Source organism: Gorilla gorilla, chromosome 16 (assembly GCF_029281585.2).
Source record: "Gorilla gorilla gorilla isolate KB3781 chromosome 16, NHGRI_mGorGor1-v2.1_pri, whole genome shotgun sequence".
Lineage (NCBI taxonomy): Eukaryota > Metazoa > Chordata > Mammalia > Primates > Hominidae > Gorilla > Gorilla gorilla.
This window is the reverse complement of record NC_073240.2, coordinates 16,183,039-16,196,365: the sequence shown is the minus strand read 5'-3', so window position 1 is coordinate 16,196,365 and position 13,327 is coordinate 16,183,039. Positions and strand designations below refer to the sequence as shown.

At 41.7% G+C, this 13,327-nt stretch overlaps 1 pseudogene; it reads right to left on the bottom strand.

Annotated features, from left to right (window-relative positions):
• Positions 1–247: 247 nt before the first annotated feature.
• On the bottom strand, positions 248–11,747 carry LOC134757352 (protein FAM182A-like; annotated as a pseudogene).
• Positions 11,748–13,327: the final 1,580 nt, after the last annotated feature.

Here is a 13,327-nt window from a genome sequence, read left to right as displayed (position 1 = left end):
TATGCTTCAGATGTGCATCAGTCCCCAGGTGAACATAAGGCCACAGATAGACATCAGGCCTCAGGTTTACATCTGGCTTCAGGTAAATATTAGGCCTTAGGTGGATACCCAATCCCCAGGTGGACATCAGAGACCAGGTTGACACAAAAAAATCCCAGTGGGTATCATGTCCCAGTGGACGTCCAGGCTCCAGGTAAATACCCCAGCCCCACTATAACTGTAACCACCATAACGAGAAGTGGTAGGCCTAAGTACCATCATGCTCCTTGCTCACAAAAGGATGCTGAGCTATTTTATTCAAAATACAACTCCATTCATCACTCTGAGCAGCGATGTGTAGAAAGGAAGAGAAAAATAAAGCAGGCTTCAAGGAATCCATCCAAAATGAGGTAGATATTATAAGGGACAGAAATCCCCAAATGAAATGTTATAGTTGACATAGAATAGTCTTTATAACCCATTAATTTTCTCACACATTTGATACAAGGCATTATTTCCAGAGACTGAACCTAGAAAGAATTGCTTAAGACTAGGAGTCTTGTTCCAGCCTAGATCCCACACTGTTGAACATCTATACTTAGTACATCACATTATACATAGCACTGACATGACCTGTGTGCATTTAATTTTCTAATATTTGTTCATCTCTGGCATACTTTATATATACATATATATACATATATATGTATATATATCATATGTAACATACATGCATACAAGTACACACATACACACAAAAAGTATATAAGGGTAGGATAGTATAAGGGTAGGATAGTATAATTGTGCAGTAACGTTTCTTGTGAAAGTGGTGGAAAGTGGATTGCGTTGGCGACATGCTGGAATGTGCTTCCATTGGCCGAAGTAAGGCTTTCAAAACTAGTCGTTTTCATTTTTCTCTAGCAACTGGGAATATTAATAATTGAAGAAGTGTTGGTATAAAAATAATCATAATAATCACAATGAAGTGGTTTTAATAATTATATCATAAGATATAATAGACATTATAGATATTATAAGATGTCAAAAAAAAGAAGATGCCATAAAATCTTTGAGATGATTGACACGTTAAATGCGGCCTCCTGTGCTGCCCTGGGGTGCCACTCTCGCTGGGTTCTTGGCGATGCTCATCGTACTCCACCTGCTCAGCCCAGGCTCCTGCGCCCCCGGAGTCACGCCATGGGAGTGAGGACCTTGCCACGGCCCTAGACAAGGACAATGAGGAGGGGGTGCACGTGGAATCCCCGCGGATAGGCTGGACGCCGGGCAGGAGCCTTTGCAGGGGTGCCCAGCCTCCTCTGGAAGCCCTGGTCGCTGCCTGGTGCCTGCTGCACCCTGCGAGCTCCGCAGCGGTGGAGCCAGGCCTGAACTGCCTGCTCTCGGCCCGCCTGCGGACCCTCTGCCCTTTGTCTTGCCCGTGGGGCCTGGGGCCTCAAGCTGGCCTGGGGTTCCTGAAGTTAGCTGACGATGGGCTGGCCTCTGGGACTGGGTCGTGGGTCTTGTGCACTGGCCGCCACGTCACCAGCGCCTGGCCTACCCGCGGTGCTGCTGGAGATGCGGGATGCCCGGGCTCGGGCTCTGCTGGGTCCCCTGGCGCTGCGAACCCCGTCACCTTCCATCGCGGCCGCCCACCATGCTGCGCGCTGGTCAGCCCTGGTCTGCAGCCTTCCTGGGACCCCTCCGGCTCCAAGGAGGCATCACTCACAGCAGCTTGCGACACCGGGGCCGCCTGAACCTCAGCCAGGGCTGCACCGCGCAAGTGGCTCCAGCCAGCCAGCCCTGGCCCATGAGCAGGACGTTCCAATCCTAGAGATGACCGCCCTCGGCAGTGATACACGGCTATGGAGGAGGCAGCGGATACCTTCCAAAGTTTGTGGACACTCTTCTGCCACACCAAAAGTTTCACCATCAGCTGCGATGCCAACTGGGGCGCAGAGACCCCTCCGGGATGTGGACCAGGCAGTGCCTTTGCTGGGCATCCGCAGTGCTGACCACCCCAAGTGCAGACTCTCACTTCGTGTTCCTCCTCCTCCACGTTCCACATCCAAAGTTCTCTACCATTTCTAAGCAGGAGAAATCAAAAGAAACTGAAATCAGAAAGAAAGAGAGAGAGAGAGAAAGCCATGAGCAAAAATAAAAAAAAGAGCAAAACCTTCTGGAAAGCATAAGACGCCTCAAAGCCAAAAACTAATTCTTATCTGTTTTAAACCTTCTGCACTTCTCCAATGATGAATGATTTATTTTTTTTAACACTGGCAATTCGTAACTATTAACTTCTCTGGCATTAGTGACTAGAAATTGAATCACATGTGGGAGTATAATTTGTATTATATGAAGCTTTTCATATTTTAAAAAATAATCCTTCAGTTTTTCTCCGTGGATTAACAACTAATGGAAAATTTTCAACATTGCTGTGTTAATGTCTCCTGAGATAATTAGATGTGAATAATCTTTTATAAACAGAATTTCCTGGGTGGAATTTCTCATCTTCAGGAGCTCCATAAATAACCATGTCCCAAGAGAACTGTGAATTTGGGAACTGCAAGAACTGAGTCTCAACTTGTCCAGCCTGGAAGTTCTTGGGTGAATCACTCTTGCAGGTGACTTCACTGCCTTCTGTTGAAGGGCCAGTGAGAGCCTGGGGGTTTCAACCTGCAAGAGCCTTACCATTTTAGGGTTCACATTCACAATGAGGAAAAGACATACTTTTTTGATATTCTCCATATGTAATAAAATAGTTACCAAAACAAAGCAAAGTGTGAGTGGTGACTATTGAGAGGACCCTTTTTATCTTTGCTGGAGTCCCAGAGATTTCTGGGTTTCTTTTGGAGTCAATAGTATTTCCATGTTAATTCTGAGCTCTTAAATCCCACAATATGAGTTGCAGCCAGTGACTAGTGTTGCAGCTTGTTAAACTGATCACTAGTGGTAGAGCCTTTTCATTCTGTTCACTTCTTAAAAGGTCAGCTTGGTCAGAGATTAGTGTTACCCTGCCAGAAATAAGCAGTTAGGAATCAAGTAAAGGAGTCAGCTAAAAGCGTAATTACTAAGTAGTGAGATCACAGCTAGATGGTTGTTGATCTCATTTTCTCTCTGCTGCTGATTTCAAGGCTTTATACCGTGTTTTGATATAACACAGAATGTATACTATGAAAGACAAATAGTCTGTTAGCTTCTTGGAGCTATACTCCATTACTGGAGCAGGGGACAACAATTTGAAGGACATTACTACTTAGACAGTTTAATCTGCCTTTGGCTAGAATAAACTTCAAGTTCCAAGGGCTGGGTTCAGTTGTTATACAAATTTAGATTGTTGCGGTAAAATTTCCAAAAAAAAAAGGATAGGACTCTTTAGATGAAATAAGAATGTAACTGTATTTGAACCCTGTTGAAGGCCAGACAAATTTAGGCAAAATCCCACGACTGAATACTCTGTGATGATTCCCTTTAAATTCCAACATATAATCTATGTTGGTAAATATGATAGGTGCACTGGAAAAGGATGTGTATTCAGTAGTTGTTGAGTGTCGCATTTTGTATATGTCAGTTTATGTCAAGTTTGTTCATTATGTTCATCAAATCTCCCTTTCTCTTATGTATTTTTTTCTGTTGGTTCCATCAGTAATTGAAAGGTATGTTAAAACCTATATTGTAGATTAGTCCATTTTTCTTTTAGTTATATCAGTTTCTTTAGTAAATAATTTGAAGGGATATTTTATATTTATACATATTTAAAATTGGCATACTTTTCTAGTGACTGACATCGTAATATCTTTTTTATCTTAGCAATACTTCTTGGCTTAAGTCTAAACTGTCAATAATAAGATAGCAACATGAGCTTTGTGCTGATTAGTGTTTGCAGGCATGTTTTCCATTGTTTTACTTCCAAATGTCTGGATTCTTGTATTCAGATAAATTAATTAAAACATAAAAAATAAATATAATATAAAACATTAAAAAGTAAATATTCTAAAAATCCAGCCAGAGATGTTTCACTTCTAATTGAAGTGTTTAGAACCACAGCTCTCACACTGTGTGCTAAGGTGCCCTGAGATGCTGTGTTTAACTGACAGGCACCAGCGGATAGCGTGTGAGTCTGTGTATGTGTGTGTGTGTATCTGAGATGGGGGTCTCACTCTGTCCCCCAGGCTGGAGTGGAGTGGTGAGGTCTAGGCTCACGGCAGCCTCTGCCTCCCTGAGTAGCTGGGACAACAGGCATGCACCACCATGCCTGGCTAAGTTTTGTAATTTTAGTAGAGATGGGGTTTTGCCATGTTGCCCAGGCTGTATATTTTTGAGGGAAACAAAGCAACATTTGCTGGAGACCTTAAGAACTACTAGCCTGAGGCAGTTCATAGTTTCAAAAGTAGTTAGTTAGAAGTGCATTTGTTTACCTTTAGGGTGGATGTTGTTAATTACCGCGATGAAAGGAGGTATTGTGCTAAAGTCAGTGTGGAATAGGAATAAGGTCCAGTGGGTGAGATCCAGTCCGATTTTAAGATTTGAAAAGTTGTGCTGTGTGCCCAGCAGTCAAACACATCCCAATAGTAAGTAAATTGTGCTTTTTTAAGAAAGAAACAAAAATACTGTTTCTACTTCCATTGTGTGTTATTTTTTATATGTACTTGCAAATCCATCACCAAAATAAAAACAATGAACATATCCAGCACTCATAAAAGTTTCCCCTTGCCCTTTCATAATCCCAAACTTTCTGTATCTTCCTACCTTACCACCCTCCCTGGCAATCACCAATCTGTCACTATAAAATAGTTTGCCTTGTCTATACATTTATATAAATGAAGTGTAGTGGGGACCCTTTTTTGGAGGGGTCTGGCAACTTTCACACAGCATAATTATTTTGAGATTCAGCTATATTGCAGGCATCAATAGGTCATTAATTTTATTACTGAGTAGTATTCTATTGTGCAGATCGGCCACAATTTATATATCCATTTCCCTGTTGATGGGTTTTTGCATTGCTTCCGGTTTTGGACTTATACAAATACATTTGCAATGAACATTCATGTACATAAGTTCTTCTAACTTTGAGTAAATATTAGGAGTGTAATAGCTAATAGGTTTAGGTTTAGTTTTAAGAGACTGTCAAAATGTTTGCCAAAATGGTTGTACCATTTTATATTTTTATCAGCAGTATATAAGAATTCCACACTCTTGCCAACACTTTGTATGGGCCTTCTTTTAAAATTTTAGACATTTTCATGTGTGTACAATAGTATTTTATTGTGGTTCCATAATGCATAATAATATGTAGTATCTATGTACTTACATGCCATCTGTATATATTTGGTAGAGTGTATGTTCACATTTTTTTTTTGCTTCTTCCTTTTTTGTTTTTTTCTTTGCTTATTTTCTCATTATTAAATTTTAATAGTTTCTTTATATACTCTGGATTCAAATCCCTTATTAGATATAAGACTTGCCAGTATTTTCCCCTTGAGTTTTCTTTTTTGTTCTCATAACACTATCTTTCAAATAGCAGATGCTCTTAATTTCGATGGGGTCCAATTTATTAATTGTTCTTGTGCATTTGGTTTTTGGGGATTCATCTAAGACATTTTTGATTAATTGAATATTACAAAGATTTTTTTTCTGTATTTTCATCTAAAAGTTCATAGCTTTTAATACTTTATTTTATATTTAAGTCAATGATCCTGTAAGTGACAGAGCTTTAACCCAAGTCTCTGTCATGCATAGCTGGACCCAGAGGCTTACATAAAATCATCAAGAAATGTTCTCCTTCTTTCTCTTGACACTTTTCCTTTTGTTTTAGCCTCACTTTTTCCTTCTGAAGATGACTCTCTTCTCTGTCTGTAGCAAGAGATAGTGCTACAGATAACCCACTTTACTTTGTCCTCACAGACCACAGTGGTAGAAAAAGCAAGAGTCCTTCCTGATGATTCCAAAAAAAAAGTACTGAAACAGTTGCTATGATCCAAGGGTAGAGTCTTTTGCCAGAGCTGGGCATCATGATCACCTCTAGGGCTGGGGCTGGTAGGTTGGGTCAGGCCCAGTTGGTGCTCATTGAAATGGTCCTCAAAGAAAAGGGGGGCTCTCAAGAGGACAATTGCTGAACACCCCACCAAAAAATAGCCACTGTGTGCATACCTACAATTCCTTGCCATTTTATAAGCAACTGGTTGGGTGGAAAATGACTAGAAATTCAGTTGTCATTAACTTTCCTTTATAATGTCAGTAGAATGAGCCATACATTTCACATGTTGTGAGTTATGTCCATGATAGTCATTTCCGTATATTAAGTATCAATCTGGAGTATCATCTGAAGAAATACACTATTTTGTGATGTTATCCTTAAATTAATATTTTTAGGATAAAGAATTATAGGATGAAAGAAAAGTCTAGGATAGAAATAAAAGAATAGAGAAAATGGGAGCATGGATATACTGCAGAAAATGGCCAAACAGGAAAAGTACTTGTGAGAGGTATTGAAGTACATAATTGATATCACATAGACCTCCAGGAAATTACAACTACTGGCATAAGAACAAACTATCTGAATAGTCTTTGGTAATACTGAGTCTTTCTGCTTGCAAAAGAAGTAAGAATGGTAAGGAATTGGGACATTGTTCAGATAGGCCTCAATGCATTTATTCATTTACCTGTTGATGCGGTTTGGGGGTATTAATGAAGGATGTTAATAAATAATAATGGGCATGTTAGGTAATCATAATTGACTTGTCCATTTGGTCTGAAGAACATTTTACCTACCTTCTTTTTTTCGAGGGATTCATTGTTAATGTCATGTTGGATTCTATGGCTTACTAAATGTGTAACTGCCTATTTATGGATTCTGAAGAATTTTATAAAATGTATTTGCCAAACATTTTGAAAGCTTAGAACTTCTCCAAGGAAGAAGCTCTTTAATGCTTTAGTGCTGCCCTGACAAATATGGTAGCCACAGCCATGTGAATATTGAGCATTTGAAATGTGGCTAGGCTGGACCGAGATGTGCTGTCAGGGTAAAACACACACCAGATTTTGAAAACTTAGTAGGAAATAAAATTAAACATATCTAATTAATAACTTTTATGTTGGTTAGACATTGAAATAATATTTTGTATGTATTTTACATATAAATATACACTCGTGTATGTGTAATTAATGTCTTCATATGAAATACTTATCAATTACAATTGGAAGAATGATGACTTTGTGGTGGAGAAATCTGGCACAAACTTGATCATGTGCCTCCTGCTGTGATGTCCTAGGAAGACCACAGCATTATTTCTGCGGTTTTCTTGTGAAAGATACATGACCTAAGTCTGGATGTTGGAAACACATCAAATGGAAAAAGGTGAACACATCCTTCATAAATGCTTATGCTCTTTAAAACTCTTAAGTTTATGAAAAATAGGGTGAAACAGAGGAACTGTTTGAAGTAGAAGGAGCTTAAGAGACATGACAATTAATGCAATGGGAAATCCTGGATTGGATCCTGGATTACGAAGTTCAAAAAAATGTATTTAGGGCACACCTGAGAAAATTTGGATGAGATTATAGCATCTGTTGATTGGACCGTAGTGTTGGGTGAATGCTGATATCCTGATGTGGATGATTATATTCTGGTTATGAGAACTTTTCCCAGATTCCTCATCATTTGCCCAGTGGGTTCATGGACAATGTGGCGATGGTAGCAGGAGAAGATGCTACATGTTTCCAATAACATGAACTTCCCTGCAGCAGTGCTGCCTACTGCCCAGATGAGTGCCCTGACTGCCAGCAATGAGCAATGCTGAGACCCTGGAAAGAGGAACTACCTTGCCTAGACCAGACAGATTTCTGGTAATGCTGTAATAATATTTTTTCCCTTCCTTCATGGAAGTGGTAAAGAATCGCCCTCACTGGAATAGACGCATATCGGAATATGGACTCCACTTCATATGCTTCTCATAGCATCAGATTATTTACATTTGCTGAGTTCTTATTCTCTGCTATCATACAATTACTACTGATGATGGAGCTTATTTTACAAAAAACGAAGTGATGCCATGGGCTTCAGCCCATATTTATTGGTCTTGTGACATCCCACATCACTCAGAGGAACATGACCTCACAAGAATCAGTTACTTCACCAACTGTGAGACCCTGAGGGGCTGGGTTTCTATCCGACAAGATGTGTTAGATGCCCTGACCCAAGAGCCCTCATACCCAGAATTCATGGTTCCATGTAGCAAGGATCATTGTGATGGTGGTGATGATGATGGTGAGGATGGTGATGGTGAAGGTGGAGGTGATAATGAAGTGATAGTTATGTTGAGGATGATGAAGGTGATGATGATGGTGAGAGTGGTAAAGGTGAACATGGTGATGGTGAGAATGGTGATGGTGGTGATTGTGATGGTGATGATAAGGATGGTGATGGCGAAGGTGGTGATGATAATAGTGATATTTATGGTGAGGATAATGGTGATGATGATGAGGATGATGATGGTGAGAATGGTGATAGTGATGATGATAGTGATGGTAATGATGATAATGATGATGATTATGAGGATGGGGAGGGTGACAATAATTATTATGATGAGGACGGTGATGGTGAAGGTGGTGATAACGATAGTGATAGTTATGGTGAAGATGCTGGTGTTGATGATGGTGAGAATGGCGACGGTAAGAATGGTGATGGTGACGATGATAGTGTTGGTGATTGTAAGGATGGTGATGGCGATCATTGTGATGATGATGATAGTGCTGACTGGGCTATGAGGTAATGGAGGCAGAAAAGTGGCAGTTTCTAGGAAGTATGGAGCCAGCTGGGAACTGCAAGGTAACCTTAGTGGGGGTGGAAGATGTCGGGCCCCTGCCTCATTTCTAGACATCTGGGGAAAGCTCACCCCTCACAGTAGTTCCAGGAACCCCTCCATCCAGCATTTCCTTCTCGCAATCAGCATGGAGCATTTGGGGTGCAGAGAAGTGTCTTCTATTCACTGCACTCTGTGGGAAGGGAAAAGGGGGAGTGCTATTTATGAACCCTGCATAATACAGTAGGGTCTCATCTCATATATTTCGGGAGAATTTTCAGCTGAAGAGAGCAAGCCTCAGAGAACTCAGGTAACTTTATCTTCTATAGCATCCAGTTGTGATTTATTGAGCAGTTACTATGTGCCAGGCAACATGCTGGGTGGTTCCTTATATGTTATCTCATGAAATCCTACAGCAACACAAGGAGACAGGCATAACTACCCCATTATAAAAATTATGGTAAAATAAACTAAAATTTACTGTCTAACTATGTTTAAGTTTACATTTCAGTGCATTAAATACATTCGCAATGTTGTGCAACCAACTTCCAGAATGCTTTTCATCTTTTAAAACTACAATTCTGTAACTCATTTAAAAACAACTCCCCAATCACCACCCTCCCCAGGACCTGGTAGCCACCATTCTCCTGTCTGTCTCTATGGATTTGACTACTCTAGGTGCCTTGGAAAAGTGGAATAATACAGCATTTGTCTTTTTGGTCTGGCTTATTTTGCTCAGCCTAATGTCCTCAAGGTTCATTCTTGATGCAGCAGGTGTCAGACTCTCCTTCCTTTTCAAGGCTGAACACTATTCCACTGTATGCATAGACAGCATTTTGTTGATCCGTCCATCCATCCATGGACACTTGGGTTGCTTCCACCTTTTGGTTATTGTGGATGATGCTGCTCTGAACATGGTTGTGCAAGTATCTCTTCCAGGCTAGCCCCATTATACAGAAGAGCATAGAGAGATTCTGGAAAGAGGGATGACCTGCCCGGGGCCTTTGGTGAGGTCCTGGTGGAGGATCTCCCAGACCTCAAAGGCAGAGCTCCTCTCCTCACCCCACTGCCTTTCTTAAGACCTGCCTCCTGCTCCACCACACAGTGCCCACTCCCTGGCACTAGACTTGCTAAGGCCTCTTGATCCCTGTAAGTTCAGGGACAGGAATTGGTGGGCACAACTACAGTCACTCACTTCTCTGTCCCCTACCGCAGATTCTGTGCCAAACAATACATGACAATGACCTGCTTTCCACTCTTTCACCAGATGTGGATGAGGTGCCTACAGCATGCCAGGCATGTGTGGGCACTGGATGGAGACCCCTGGGAAATGAGTAGATGTGAGCTCCTCAAGGCCAAGGGCATCCCTTTCATTTGCTGCTACCCTGTGAGGGATGGAGGGGAACCCTGAAGCATTGGAGAAGTGCATGAGTGACCTAGCTCAGATGATGATATCATAGTAACCCTGTTTATTATCACCTACCATGTGCCAGGCATTGTGCAAAGTACTTTGCACACATTACCGGCTGTAAAGCTCAGAGACAACTGTAGGAGTGAATCTGTTATACCTCCCACTTTACAGGGGAGGAAACTGACGCCCAGAGAGGTGAACCAGTCTTCCCCAGGCCTTGCAGCTAGTCTCTGGGATGTGGATCCAGGTGATCTGACTCAGAGATCCCCTCATCCTCTTGGGTTTTGCCCCTGTAGCCCTCTGGCTTGTCCCCAGGGGCCTGTACCCTTGGCCACCAAAAAGATAACCTGGACATGGGCTTCAGCAAAGGCAGCAACCCCAGCACATCTCCATTTGATAGGGAGGGACCTCAGGCCCACCACAGGAGCCCTGCGCTGCAGGTGGTGTAGGTCCTGGCTGAACCACAATACACCCATGTTGGAGGATGCACCCTAGGATGGGCAGCAGCAGGAGGTCTCCCTGCCCAGCAACCGGTAGTGGTACCTGAGAACAAAGGAGGAGAAGGAAGCTTTGGACACAGGTGTGGAGAAGCCCAAGGAGGAAGAAGAAGACTTGGACTATGGGCTGCTGGATGGCCTCAAGGACCCCCTCCCAGAAAAGGAACTTTGAGGCTGAGATGAAAGTGCTCCCTATTTTCTATCCTGGAACTGCTGTAAACCTCGGTGTGACATCACAGGGCCTCATTTCCTTATTTATAAAATGGGATTTTATGGGGGTTCCAATGAGACACTGGACTGAGAGCATTTTGAGAACTGTAAAAAACGTACAGTGAGGGAATAATTATTATCAATGGACCATTGCTCTTCCAGTAGTTAGTATTCTTTAGCAAATATTTGAAGGTAAAATATGGTTTGTTGAGGAGGTTTGCAGCAGCTGAGGCCCTCAAGAGTCTTTTCTGTCTCCGTTCAAAGCTGGCCTCTGACAGGGACCTTCTTGGTGCTACCCCTGGGCCCCTCATCCTTTGTGCAGGCTTCTCGGGGTTCTTATTTCTATTGCATCTTGTGGTTCCCTAGTGGATGGCGTGCTCCATCTTCACTCAGAGCTAACTGCATCTCCTCCAGGCCCATGTCCCTTGTGCAGCACCCACTTCTCCCTCACCAGGATTCAAAACCTTCTGTGACTGACCTCCGCTGACCTCCCAACTTTATCCTCCCTCATTCTTTCTGCTCCTCCAGTTCCATGCCTGTGCCCCTCAATCCTGTGTCTCACACTCTCAGCCAAGCTGTTCTCCATCAGGATTTCCTTGGCTTCCCTTTCTGCTAGGCAAATTTGTGTTCATCCTTCCAAGCCCTGCACAGATGTCCTCCTCTGAAAGCTCTCCCTGAGGTCACACAGTCCAGGAACAAGGTAGTCCTTGCTCCTCTGCTGCCTCTGGGTTTTGTGCCTTTATCACTTTGGTGTGACTGCCTAACTCCTGCTGAAGGTAGGCATTTTGGCTTTACTCACCTCAGTATCTCCTGGGTCCAGCTGGGTGTCTGGCCTGGCCCAGAATCTGTGCTCATCTCATCGAGGGTGTATAGAACTCACAAGGACCCAGGAATGTTTTGCAAATAATACCACCCTCCCACACTTCTCCAATGTTTACTTTCTAAGCTCCTTTACTCTTTGACATTCAAATTTCTAAATGGCCTGTATGTATTTACAATGCCTGGGAAAATGCCTTCAGGGGACAAACACACCCCACCGGCAGAATGTATTTGCATTGACTAGGATTATGGATGAAATTCAGCTTTCTGGCAAATGAATCATTTGGCATTGGCTGAGTATCTGCTCTGTGCCAGATATTCAGCTGTGATCTCTAGAAAGAGACATGAACTACTGACACAGTCCTTGACCCCGAAGAGCTCAGAATCCAGTGAGTTTGATTTCTTGTAAGTTAGAGACAGAGTTCAGAGCAGAAGCTCAGGCAGAAGAAGAGAAGTAAAATGGACACACCAGAGGCAGTGACAGCCACACAGGTGTCTGGGGACACTGAGTGCAGCAACAAATAGCTTAGGCTGCCTTGGCAGCCCACGAAGGTATCATGGTTTCCTATTGCAGCATCTCAGTGATGCTTTTGTTATTCTGATCTCTGCTATCTCAGATATCATACTTTGAAAATATTTATCATGTACTCCTTTTTTTGTTTTTATTTAATAATTTTATGCTCATCAATTCCACCTATATCTTTTCTGTTAGTCAGTCTACACATTAGTTTTCAACTGGAAGTCCTTTTTTTTAAATGTCCAAGTCCTCTCACATTTTGTATGCATATTATAGTTTTTCATATTCTATTTGTGTTGAAAACTCTTATTCCAAGAGCCTTTACTCAGTAATTCTGGATGATGGATAAATTGTGTTGTAGGTGTTCCCGTGGATTTTCTTTCGCATATGTGAGTTCCCTATTCCTCTGGGGGGAGTGTAGCTATGTATGTTAATAAACAAAAATGATTCAAGTCATTATAAATAAGATAATATGTGAAGAGTGCAGGCAATGCAATCTTGAATAAGAATAATTGGCACTGACATTGATAACTCAAATTGGAATTAAAGAGAACTAAAAGTTCACTATCATGTAGTGATTTCTTAAATTAAGGAAGGATTTGGATGTAGATTTATAGGGGAAACATGTTACCAGGACATTCTTAAGAAAATAAAAGGATGGCTGAAAAAATTATGTAAAACCCAAAGGGTCATTCAGGCAACAAATAGACATAAAAGATCTCAGGTAACATCACCACAAAAATCTAGCCAAGAATGAGCCAAAATAAGGAGAAAGTAAATAGAGACATTTTATGAAATGACAGATGAAAAATAAGTCTTATAAATACAGCACATAGATTAAGCAACTAAAGAAAACTGACTATAGAATAAAAGGCATAAATTTTGGTAAAACAAGAATAATGCAAGTTACAAAACTCCAGAGGTTGCAGAAGAGAATTAAAAAAAAAAACTGTCCTCACATGATCTCTTATAAAAAGATGTAGACTGGAGCAGTCTAAAAGTAAAATCTGAAGGCAAAATAGAAACCACAGGAACTTCTACCAGTAACTGCAGATTTATAATTGATATCAACTCTCCCATGGAAAACAACAACAAAATT